Source organism: Gavialis gangeticus, unplaced genomic scaffold (genome assembly GCF_001723915.1).
Source record: "Gavialis gangeticus isolate Ggan-Ray unplaced genomic scaffold, GavGan_comp1, whole genome shotgun sequence".
Taxonomy (NCBI): Eukaryota; Metazoa; Chordata; order Crocodylia; family Gavialidae; genus Gavialis; species Gavialis gangeticus.
This window is the reverse complement of record NW_017729032.1, coordinates 6415538-6428642: the sequence shown is the minus strand read 5'-3', so window position 1 is coordinate 6428642 and position 13105 is coordinate 6415538. Positions and strand designations below refer to the sequence as shown.

Genomic DNA, 13105 nt, shown 5'->3' with positions numbered 1-13105 from the left:
TTGCCAGGGCCTCGTACCTGTTCTCCAGCTGGACTGGAGAACAGGTACGAGGCCCTGGCATCACTGGTGGAGAAGGAGTTTGCTTGAGTTAAGGGTCTTTCTTTTCTTCTGTAGACTCTAGATAGCTTTAAAGATGATCCCTCCCCCCACTGCATTGGAACTGTAAATTGGTTGTACTTTTATATAAAACCTGTTTTATTCTATATGCCTTAGCCTTGGATCTAAGCACACATCATTGCAGAACATTTGTATATTCAGAAATGCAGGGAGCACATACTGCAAGAAACAGACCCACTTCCCACTTCGGTTGCTGCAATTTATATTTAATCATTGGTAGTCATGTATATTTAAATGCCTTAGAGCTCTCAGTGATGTTAATGGCACAGCAGTAGACCTGGTACCTGACTGAGAAGCCTTCAGCCTAAAGGCCCCATGCTACAATGCTTACTAGCAATGCAACCTTGCTATCGGGAGTAACCAAAGCGGCTACTCACAGTAACAACTGTGTTTTCTAGTGTTTGCAGACTCTACATGTCTCATCCTGATCTCCATTACTTCCATATATATCTTGTATAACTCAGGTGTAGCTAGGGGATTTATCCCAGATTTATACCGATGTAACGGAGAGCAGAATTTGGGCCTAAATAGACTATCTCTAATTGCTATTGTAATAATAATTATTATTATTATCATTATCACCATTGCTATTATTTCTGTGTAAACAAAACCCCATAGATCGTGACCAAGCTGTCATTTTTTATCTCGCTTTGTAATTCCCCAAATCCCATAATCTAATTGTTATACAGCCTTGCTTTAAAATAAAGACTCAAATATTAGCTTAAGGTTGTAATAGCAATTAGCACTGCAGAAGCCTAAGCTATCTGGGTAAATCATGGCATTTGCTTAACTGCATATTTTAGCATTAAGTTAGCCAGGACACCTTATAATGTGGTGATGGCAGTTTTGGGTTGCATCCATTTCCCTTCCTGTAGATATCTATCTGAACCAGGAACAAGAGCAGACCTGGGCTTTTTTATTGGTGTTTACAAGTCATGGAGGCCTTTTTGGACTTACAGTGGAATAAGCAATATATGTATGTGCATACATATACGTCTAGCTTATGTCCACGACCCGACAAATTATTAATACCTATTGTGTGCTCATCTAGCAAGTCACAATTGCCTAATACACAGCAGGGCCATTTGTTACTAGGGTTATTGTGCAAGGGGAAAAAATGACCAAGCAAATATTTGCCCATCTCCCTCCACCCATGCCTTATAAACATCATCCCAAGCAAGATGAAATATAAATGGGCATAGTGCTATAAGGGTTTAGAGTCTGCCCCTGCGCACCCTTCATAGGTGAGTAATCTTAATGCGAGTCTCTTCAGCTTTGATGGGAAGGAGAGGGCCTGAAGGAGCAGTTGCCCATTTTGTCTCGGGTGTTTGCTATGAGCTACAGCTTAAATTGCAGAAGAACTGAACATTTACAAAGTTACCGCTAAGGAGCTCAAAAATGGATTGTGAATTTCAGTGTTAATCTTCCAGTAAATCCATAATTAATATCTGATACTAGAGTTAAATGTAACTCTAGAGAGTGAGCGTGATGCAGTGGCTGGCTTTTAAAGGGTACTTGGGTCTGGCGCTATCTGTGACTACAGTACCCGACTCCTAGCTGACATGCGGTATCAAGTGATGGCTCAAAGTTCATCCTGGCATATAGGCTGGTAACTTAGTCTTCCTGCTAACAGGGAAGGCCAAGGCCACAAGTATAATTTGGCTTGAGTTTACGTTGTTGTGTAGCCCTGAAAATCAAAAAAACTCATAAGAGAATAGAATCAGGCCATGCAGATTGCTGAAAAAGGGGTGGAAACCCCTTCAGCCAACTCATATTTCTGCTGTGAAGCCTGAAGAGTAGTATGTAAAATGGAACAGTTCAAATATGAGTTTACAAACCTTCTGCGTTTTATTTTTGTGGATGTCATATGCAGAGTTATGCTCATAATACAAGGTTCCAGACTGTGATCTTGTTTGTGGCATTTTTTTTTAATGAGTAGTGTTAATTACATTTTATTTGGATTTGTAGAATATCTGCAAAGGCTCACCCCATGGTCCAGGTGGCTTTATAAAATTGGCAGCACACCTAATGATACCCGGTCTGGTTAAGAAACATGCCGAGGTGCTAGTGAAGCATTCAGAATAATGTTTTCCCCTCTATATTTCTCAGTAATCTCATGCTTCCTCACCCTCCACAGCATTATAATCAGTCCTTTCTGCCTTCTCAGACAATACGGCCTACTAGAAAAGTTGTTCTTGTCAAAACAAAGCTTCCAGTATTTAATCCCTACTGAGATGAGTGTATCTGTTGGCTCCTGAAAGGCTACCTGTGAATATATGGATTTGCAAGCTCAGGTTCTTGCATCTGATTTTGACAAGAAAATAGGATATTTACTATTGTGGGAGTCCAATAAAATCATCTTATTTTTATCTATAAGGTGAAATCAAATTTCTATGGGGTGCCATCCTGGAGAAAGATTGTTGTGAAACATGGATCTAAAGGCATTTTTATTTGGTCCCACAAATGTATAGTTAGGTGACTAGTTTTATTCTGCAAAATCAGGTTTGCAAGACTTTTGTGGGGCTCAGGGTATCTGTGATTTCTTAATGAACAGGACATAATACTGCCCTTCTTGTAACTTCCAACAACACCCCTGATTTACCAGTTTGTTTTCAATTATGACAAATGATCTTAAATTTTAAAAATATTTATTCTTTCTCTTTTAGATTGAATCAGCCAGGACAGACAATGGGCTCCTGCTTACACTGGTATACAACTGGACTAGAATGACTGACTGCAGCAGACATACTGCAGCATATCGGAGAGTTGAATTTGGCCTGTTATTGAAAGACTTTAATGGAGTCTAAGCTACAGAAGAGTATGTAAGTAAATAACAGAGGGTTTTTTTTAAACTTCTTGGATGGTCTGAATTTGCAAAAGTCCTGACTTTTATACATATATCCTTAAATTTGCAGTTGGACTTTTACATATATCTATTTTAGGTACCAGGTGACCACAATGTAATTTATTTCTCTGTGGTGTCATGGTTCTGTCTAGGAGTAATGTAGCAAAACAGAGAATTGAACCTCAGTTTCCGGAGTCCTAGCCTGGCCCTAATCTCTGGACCGTGCAGATGGAGACTAGTGAAATCAGAGCCAGAATTAAGCCTGAAGTCTCATCATCCTCATTTTTCAGAGCAGGGGAAACTCCCAACCTTAATGAGGTGTTATGAGGATAACTCACTTAATATTAACAGTGTACCTTGGTAATGTTGGGTGCTGGGCTGTTTGTGGTAGTACTTATTTGTGATGTGAGAGATTTACTTCAGATTAGTCCCTGTAACTGTATTGCAGGGGTGGGCAATTATTTCAGCTGGAGGGCCGCTTAACGTGTTTTGGTGAGCTGCCGAGGGCCGCGCACGTAAAATCTTCCAGGGGATACCATTTTAACAAATGAAAAATAAAAAACAAATCGTATTCTAAAAATAAAACATCTACTGTATTTTAATTTGATTTAAAAAATCACTTTTGTCATTTGTGAGTTATGTGTTTTTAGTAGTGTATATAGAGGCGATTGCATAGTAGCTCAAAATAAAGTCTTGCTCTTGTATATTGTGTGTGTGGAGGACGTATGGGAGGAGTGAGTGTGTGCATGTGTGGTGTGGGGCTGACCTTGTGCTAGATCCCAGGAGCCGGCCAGGGCAGAGGGAGGTAGTGGAGGGAGACAGGGGGCATGGGCAGCCTGCCATGGATACACGGCCCAGGCAGTGCAGCGCAGGTGTATCCATACATCCAGTGGCGACGCACAGGGGGTGCACAGGGATGCACGTGCACCCCCTGACTGGCCGCTCTCGCCACTTAGGCGATGGGCTGGAGGAGCAGGCGGGAGCACTGGCCGATCACTGCAGCTGCTCCCAGAACCGGCCGCAGCCACCCGCAGAAGCAGCTGCAGTGATCAGCTGCAGAGATCGGCAATCACAGGATCAGCCGTGGGGGACTGGTCGGAGGAGGGGCACGTGCCCCCCGTGACTAAGGCAGCATGAGTCGCCCATGCATACGTCCATACCCATCCGGCACATGGCTGCCCTTGCAGTGCTCTGCATGGGGCCAAGCCCTACCCACTCCTGTGCCCGCCGATGGCCCTAGCCCTGGCCAGCATGCACAGCTTCCCAGCAGGGCTGCTCCTGGTGCAGCTGCAGCTGCAGCCACCCTGGTACTGCTCAGCTCCCCTTACCTCCAGCAGCTCCTCCTCCTCCTCCTGTCCCCACTGTGCTGTTCCAGGCAGCAGGTAGCACAGGGAATCAGCAGTGACGGTGGGGATGTGTGCTAGGCACCACACACCCAGCCAGGCTGTAGGGAAGCTGGAGCCGGGCAGCTCCTGCCCCTGTGAGCGGGGTTCCCGCTCCAGCTGCCTTCTGCCCACTTGGCCCCCCACGGGTGCTTATTGCACCAGGTGGCCTGAGTAAGAGCAGTAGTACAGATGTGGCTGTGTCAGTGAGCTAAGGTAAGCTATCTGTGGAAGCTGCATAGAAATGTATAAATATGGGAAGAGAAGTGAAGGCTCTGCCCATTCCCTCCTCGCCTGCACAAAGAGGAGAACAGCAACTCTGTGGTCACTGTTCTTGATCCTTCCACATTCAGGGTTTCATGAGGTAGATACCCTTATTCCTTCGTGTGGGCTCTCTCCTTTGCTGGGCATTTAGCAGGACTCACGATTAAGCCCAGAAAGACTAGCAAGTAACATAATTGGGTGACAGGGTTAGTAATTAAACACAGCTCTTCTGCATCCTGTCCCAGTATCTTATGCACAGACCCAACTCTCTTGTCTTCAGTGATGCCAGAATGTGCTCACGTTGCCCGCCTCCAAAGTTATTAATTAGCTCAAGGTATTTAGAGATGCTAAGATTATTCTTCATTTTATCGAATGCACCATGTGTTAATGGCAGAGGGCTTCTGATTAGGCTGCTTTCTTGGTAGTACTGTGACTGTTCTCAAGGGAGAGGGTTGGTTTTCATTTCTGAATAATATACGTGATATATTTGGGTGCTCGCGAGCGAGCTAAATATAGTTCTGCTACCAGGATGAATGTGCAGAGAGGCATGTGCAGAGCTAGGTGGCATTATCTAAGAATGAAGTGATGATGTCAGAGTTTGTGGCAGTGAGGTAAAATCTCCTTCACGGTTGCAGTAAAAATAGAAAGAAAACTTGGTCTCAAACATTGTTTCTTATTTCAGATATTGTTTGATATACTACAATACAGTTTAACAGCAATTCTAGTTCAAGTTGCCATTTTAAATATGTTCTTACATCGTACCCGTTATCCTGCCACAAGAGGTTTTCTTAAAAGCTCTGTATCACAGCATCCTCATTCACAAATCTAAGCATGAATTGTTATGAAAAATACTAACAAAAACTGATTCTGTAGCCTGCCCATTTGGTACAGTGAGGTGAACAAAATATAGCAGACGTCAAATAACGGTGCAATATTAGAGTGATTATAGTTTGGGAGGCCTTTAAATGTGGCTATGGTTACTTATGCAGAGGATATCAGGTAAGTTTTGGAGTTGTCTAGGGCCATTTTATTCTGTCTCCTGGAGTTTAAAAACTTCGATATCTATACCCTGTTTTTGGAGAAGAAAATACACAAGTGGAAGGGAATAATTTGGTCCGTTCAGCAATTTGTACAGCTTTTGGCGTGATCCTCACCTTCCATATGCAAATTTTTTCCTCCTGGAGTAAGGAATTGAGTGGGATTTCTGAAGACAAAAGAATCCCAGTCCTCCCTAATTAGGATGAGAGAACCTGTCTCTCATTTGAAGTTGGCCCCATATGGTGTACACAACATGTTTATACAATAACAGACCGCATTATTTGAAGAGCAAGCGCCTTTCATGCATGCTACATCCCAAAATGCCTTCTGTAGTAAAAAAAACAAAAAAAAAAAACAAAACACTTACAGAGTTAAAATATAAATAATTCAAAAGAAGAAAATAATAGGCCTAGGCAAGGGAGAATACAGACCTATACACTTTCAGGACCCTACATCTAATTGTCTATAAATAATTGTCTCGTACACATTACCCATAAGAGTGCACAGTCCCTGACAGAATTATAAAACTGGATGTCAGCCGTGGAGCTCAGCTGCTGTTTGTAAATGGTTGTAACTCTGCTCTTGATTTTTACTGTGCTTACTGTATATAGTTTTGTTTTATTGGTGCTGGACTAGAAGCGTATCCTACAATAAGCAAGTAAAAGGGTTTACAAGCATACAGTCCCCATCCTGCAATATTTATTCAGGCAAAAACCAGACCGACTCAGGATTTTTGCCTATGCATGAACTAAGAGTTGGGCCCAGCTTCATCAGCATCTCTGTTACCTGTGCGCATTTCAGCGGCTTTCATGCTTAAAGCATTGTTGTCTGCAATGAGGGAAAGCAGGGTTTAGGGCACGGTGCTATAGAGTGAGCTTCTGTGAATGACCTGCCGTCTTGAGGGTAAATACAGGACCCTTGCTCAGTTGTGTTACCTTCAAGCCCTGGGTTCAGTAGAGATCTCTGTGCGGCAGGCCTAGAGGAAGTGCAACATTCCCCACTGTCTGGCATCTGGCTAGAAAAAAGATGATTTCATAGATTTCTAGGGTCAGAAGGGACCTATTAAATCATTGAGTCCGACCCCCTGCTCTGGGCAGGAAAGAGCACTGGGGTTAAGTAACCCCAGCCAGGGGCTTGTCTAATCTCCTTTTAAATGCCTGCAAGGTAGGGGAAAGCACCATCTCCTTTGGAAGCCCATTCCAGATTTTGGCAACCCTCACCGTAAAGAATTTCTTCCTGATGATAAGCTGATCCGGCCTCATGTACGGAAACACCTCCCCTTCCACGCCATGAAACCACGGTCATGGAGCCGCCGATGAAGCTGCAGCAATGAAAGATGCAAAGGCTTTGGAGGCAGCATCGAACGGAGGGGACGGAGGTGCTGAAACCACATGTGTAAGGAAAGATTTTGGCAGGAGTCCTGAGTCCACTTCTGACAAATGATATAGTCTGACCAAGAGGAGGGCCTGCCAGGTGGGCCATAAAACATCTCAGTGCCTCTACTCCAGCTCTCATCCACGAGGAGGGTTTTGAATTTCCATTATCCCACATGAGGGAGATGTGGCTACAAATCTGGGCTCCGATCCAGGTTCCTCTTTGTGGACAGGTCTCCCTACACACCCTCAAATGTCTGCTTCATTTTTTTTTTTAAGCCTGTAGTACAAACAAGTAGCCTGGAGGCATATTTTCCTGCTACCTTTAAATGCATCAGCATAGAGCCATTAGCCCCCAAGATGCATTAGCACAGACGTCAGTGCAGGCTGCATGAGCCATTGGGGATGATTCCTACCTAGGCCGGTTGCTAGTCCATGCCATCCACTGCTTCCCTCCTGCTTGTTGCCTGTGTTAGCTAGGTGGCAACTGGCTTGGTTTGCCTGCTGATCTTACACCCTTGTCCGTAATCCTATACCCTTGCTCGTGTGCATTGTCCCATTAGCTTTACCTGGATGGTGCACGTAGGTAAGGGTAGGAGGAACCAACGTTCATAACTTGATTTTGTAAACCCTTCTGTATCTGAATTGTCCTATTGCCTTAAAGGGGATTTCTCTCGTGAGCAAACTTTGCAGAATTTGTTTAGTGATAGAAATGGTTTGCTCCTTGGAGCAAAGAGGGAGAAGTGGCATTTTTCTGTATCTGGATTGCATAGATCCTACCAGATCTGGGGGTCTTCTCTAAGCAGAACAAGAGATGATGCAGGATATGACTTCCCATTTAAAAAGAGACCTGATTTAGGAAAAATATCCCATCAAATAATGGGCATGTGTTATGTTGTGCTCTCTGAATCAGTGATTCATCCCCCTTGATTAAAACACCAGTAAATGCATTCATGCCTTTTTATTAACCTCCTGAAAAATATTCTGTAGCAATCAATGGTTGTCAGCTGGCATGGCACCCCTTGGTAAGGGCATCCCAATCAGCAAAAGGCACCTCAGCTGCTGAACTTCTTCAGTGAGACACCTTTGACCACAGCAGATGTTACTACTTTGGGCTTGATGAATGGGAACTTTATGATCAGTGTTTTCATTGTTTTCTGGGAGCGAATGTCAGCCTGGAAACACAACCTGACATCAGGACCATTAAGTGCTAATCTGAACAACAGCTTCAAGACTTGATCTCGTTGTCCTCTGGAGCACAAGGTCTAATGGGCTAATGCATTAGTCTTCCTAGTCACCTTCTTGCACCACAGACACAGCCTCTTAACAAGCTGGCAAAAAATGCCCCATTTTGGGAAATAATCTTACCAAATGCCTAACCTTCACGTCAAGCATGGCATTGTCGCTTGTCTGCTGTGTTGCGGAACATGCACATGGCATGGCAACTGAGGCTGGCAAAAGCATTTGAAAATGAACATCTTTATAATGACGCACTCCAAATCTGTATGCCACACACTTCTCCAAACATGGTAATTTGTAGTGAATTGAAGTGGGGGAGGGGGAATTTTCCTAAGCAGAGTAGTTTTCCCCATTAAATTTACTATTGTTCCATTTTTTTTTCTCCCAAAAGCATCATTGTCTAGTTCAGTTAACAAGAAAAAGCCAATTATGGGGTGAATGCTGATCTGTTAAATGTGGATTTAGCTGCCACTGTCCTAATGGGTCCTTGGGTGTTCTGCTTTCTATTAATAATTTTGTTTGACGTATTAAAAAATAAAATAACTGCAGTGAACATTTTGTCAACATGGACGAACTTCAAAAAGTAGTACAGAGCAGTAGGAACCCAAAACAGACAGGGGAAAGCAAAAGTTAGAGGCAAGTGCAAGTGAAGATGTTCTACTTTCCTTTTCTAAAACTCAAATGCACGCTGCTCATGTGACTGATTTAGTATTGAACAAGAAGGGGAAAATTGCCTCTTGGCATTTAAATGGAAATGTTTCTTGTTCAAAAATTTTGGAAGCTTGCACACTGTATGATTTTTGAAAAGCTTATACAATTACCATTGAATTTGGATGAGGTATCTTCTAGAAGATGCATACATTTCCCAATTAATATCTGCCCTTCTAAAGACCCATTCCTGGTTTGGAATGTATTCCAGAATCGATAACGTCAATGCAAATATAGTTCATTTTTAATATATACAATTTAAAAAGCATGAATAACAGCAGCTCTTTTGCATAATAGATTTTTGCATTGAGAATTCTGCCGCCTGTGATGATCCTCTGATTTACTGTGTGCCCTTTCACTCTGATTTCTGGTTTGGATTAAAATATAATGGTACCTGCTTGCTCTTATCAGAGGATGGAAAGAGTAGGATGAGAGCTAGAATGAAAAAAGCAGGAGACTGCAGGTTTATTATTCTGTAGTTTAAAGGTATGCTGAAGCATTGCATTATGTATCAGTCTTACTGGCAGTCCTTTTTTACAGCGTGGTTTTGGGGCCCAACTTTGCAGTTGTCCTGTGCGTGAAACTTTCCCAGAATTCAGCTTTTATTTTGCATCACGTCCTTCGTGTCAACAGCTTTGGGTGCTGTAAACGTACTCCGGTGTGTGTGAATACACTAGGAGTTACAATCCCTGCCATGGACCCTGTAGCTAGCAGGGACTCGGATGAAACAGGTCAGGTTTGTATCACATAGTGCATGATGCTTCTCCCCTGAGACCTTTTGGAAACCATGGATACATCGTTACTGAGAGGTTTCATAGGCGAGAATTTTGAGATGAGACTTTAACAAGGTGAGGAGAGGAAATTGCAAGTACAAGGCATCTGGGGTTTTGGCCAGAATACAGTTTAGCTAAGGACAGGGATCTAGTCAACAAGATGTGCTTTTATAAAGGCAGCTTCTCCCTAGCCTTTGGGCGTGCTGATGGGTGTCTCACCAGTAGTGAATCCAATTGTGTATGTGTGGGTGTGTGTGTGGGGGGGGGGTCTCAAGTGACTTGCCCAAGATCACACGTGCACTCAGTGTCAGGGCCTGCAACTCCAAGCAGTTCCTTAATCCCAGATTGCCCTTCTCCTTTGCAAATCTGAGCTGGCAAAGTGTTGATTTCCCAGCCCCTAAACACGTTCAGGAGGATAATTAAAACCACCAGCCTGGCAGCATTAGCCTGTCCCCTCATTCAGAAATCATCTTAGAAGCTCTGGGTCTAAAAAATAGGGCATGTTTCCCCCTCCCTCTGGTTATGTGTGTTTAAAAAAAAAAAGAAAATCTATATGCCTGGCATTAGAGACATGATTTTAAAAAAAAACTAACAACAAACCCCCCAGGCTCCTGCCAATGCTGCTATTTGGTGATCTTGGAGCGAGGGACATGAAAGTCCAGACACAGGGCAAAGAGTGTAACTAGTGGCTGGGAAGGCAGAGCCTGGCATTGCGTGTGTGGAGGCTGCAGCAGTTTGAAGGGAGCCCAGCCCCAAAGGTGGAATCCGGCCCGGATCCTAGCGGGAGGGGAAAAGGGGGCCGTGCTGGGGATGGAGATGGAGCTGCGAAGCATCACCTGAGCAGAGCCTGCCTCCCCCCTGCTCCTGAGTGGTGCAGACCAGCTTTGAATGCATGTGTGCTTGTCATTCCCAGGCATTGTAGGATTGGTTCCTGCCTCCCATTCATGTAACCTGTGTGTGTCTCTCTTTCTCTCTGTGTATGTGTGTAACCGAGGGAGAGAGAGGCAAGGAGAGGAGGGGAGGGGGGTGGAAGCTTTAAATAAAGCCTTTGGATTGCAGCTGCTTGTACTGGGCAGCCTTACCAGGGACACTTTCTGCCAGGGAAGAAGCTGGACCAGTCTGTGTGGTGGTGGCGGTGGTGGTGGTGGTGGTATTGTTCCTCTGCCTCTTTTTAGGATGAGCTCCTGTGCCTGGCTGTAGTTGCCCACTTTGGGATCCTGCTGAGGAGCTGTACCTATAAGTGGCTTTGCACTGGGGAAGCCTGCAGACATGGTAAGCTTGTCTTTTTTGGTTTGTTTTTTTTGCCGTGGAAAATAATAATAATAAAAGAAGGGCATTTTGTATTTCTTCCTCCAGCTTTTTTCCTCTTCCCTCCCCCCCACAGTCTTTTCACAGCTCTCTCGAGCTGTGTGGATTTTTTCCCACCTCTCCGACACCCTTTTCTGCAGCGAGGCACTTTTTCACCTCCCTCCCTCCTTGCCTTTCCCTGCCCTGATCCCCCGCTCCTGGGGCAGGGAGCAGGAGCCCCTCAGCCCCCTGCATGGCTCTGCTTTCCCAGCCTCTGGCAGACACATTCCAGGCTGCTGCTGCTCCTCCAGCTCCTTCCTTGGGCACAGTTGTGCAGCTGTATACAGTTCCTGGAGCTCATGGCTCAGTGGCGGGGAGATGCTGGCTGGATTATTGCTGGGGACAAGCTGCCTGAAGCCTGGACAATTTAGGTGTGTGCTGGGTGTGTTTGGGAGGGTTACCTCTTCCCCCCCCCATGCATCTGGATCAGTGTCTAGATCAGGTCCCTCCAGCAAGACTGGGGAAGGAGGATGGAGACTGGGAGAGGGCTGTAGCTGAGATGGGCTCCTGGAGCAATCAATCCCTGTTATCGTTTATTAAGGTGGAATAGCTGCAAAAAAGGGAAGAAAAAAAAGAGCCCCGTTGTTTCCCATTTGCACAGACCACCTTTCAATTTTTGTGCCCCTCTCTTCATCCTTTAGGTCCTACATGCCCTGGTAGTGCGTGTGTGTGCGCGTGCACAGTGTGTGTGCGGGGGAGGAGGGGGTTGCACACATTTGGACCGGTGCTGGAGTTGAGGTTGTGTAAGAGGTCCCACATTTTGAGAAGGGTGGATTCCCTCCAACCCTTTATTTTAAAAATCCATCTGCTAGACTACAACTTGCCTAAGAAAAGGATTTGTCTCCCATTTCACATGCCTGCTATCTGCCTTGCTTCCCTTCTCCCCCCTTCCCCCCCCCCCCCAAAAAAAAAAAAAAAAAAGTAGTTTGGCACTTTGGAAGGGTTTTTAATACAAAATACCTGATGAAATATGTCACGTTTTAGATTTGTGTTAGATTCAGATGTCTTTACAAAGTGTGGTTTTATTACAGAACAGGAGCACGCAGACTCCTGCTTAACCACGCACTTATCTGTATTCTCAACATTATTTAGTTTGTTTTAAAAAATGAATTCATGGACTAAAATGGCTGGGAGACTGAACTTTGGAAGTGGCCACTGTTAACACAAATGCAGTACTTTTTGTTTGAAAGAAATGTTGCCAGTGTTACATCAGGAGATGTTTATTTACGCTCTAATGCCATACTATAATGGGTTGAAAGTCATTATAGTTTCAACCACGTAAACAAATAGTATGTAGTTTGAAAATGATTGGGAAATATGCATTTATGCAATAGTCTTTCCAGTCTATTGGCTGGATTATGCACATTTTCAAAATATTTTATTCATACATTCAAAGCAGGTCTGCCTAAATATTTATTTACTTGATGGACAAGTTTTTTGTTGGGTTTTTTTTCTGTTTCTTCAGCATGTATTTACTTATGACCTTCCAGGAAAGTTTTATTATTATTTGCAAGAGAATCCCAACCTCTCCCCACCTCCCAAAAAATCACCCCCTCCCTCCCCCCCCCATCATTTTAGGTTTTTATTTTGCATCCCTGCATTAAGCTTTCATAACCCAAAATGAGACTTTAAAGTTGCAGTTGACTCTTTCCTTTCCACATAAACTTGTGCTTCAGCATTGCAAGTCATTGCATGTTGCTGTGCTATGGACACAGAAGTTGTGGGGGAGGAATGATGGCACTAAACAACCCGAATCTAATATATTTCTGTCTGTCTGACCCCAGTAAAATGGCTTGCTTCTGGGGCGGCCCCTCCTCTCCCATGAAAAGTGTCGTTCCACCAATGTGTGCGCCATGTGTGCTTGCCATAGCCAGGATCTGCTATGTATGCCTGGACAGCACCACAACCCTATGTACCAGCCGTGCCCGGACGCATGTGCCCACATTGGCCCCAGGAACAACAAGTCAAGGGCGGTAGTCCGCTCTAGCAAACTGAGCTTCCTTGGGAGTGGAGAGCTTT

The 13105-nt window shown here is 44.4% G+C and overlaps 1 protein-coding gene across 5 annotated transcripts in view; it reads left to right on the top strand.

Moving 5' to 3' along the window:
• Positions 1-10644: 10644 nt before the first annotated feature.
• The window catches only part of TENM4 (teneurin transmembrane protein 4), an 894317-nt gene continuing 891856 nt past the window's right edge, over positions 10645-13105 (top strand). For 2 of the 5 annotated variants that reach the window (XM_019523993.1, XM_019523990.1), the window contains exon 1: positions 10645-11011. The gene's annotated coding sequence lies outside the window, so the exon portion shown is untranslated. Of the gene's footprint in view, positions 11012-11268; positions 11458-13105 lie in introns of those variants that run through there. The other 3 variants (XM_019523994.1, XM_019523992.1, XM_019523991.1) reach the window with 2 other exon arrangements.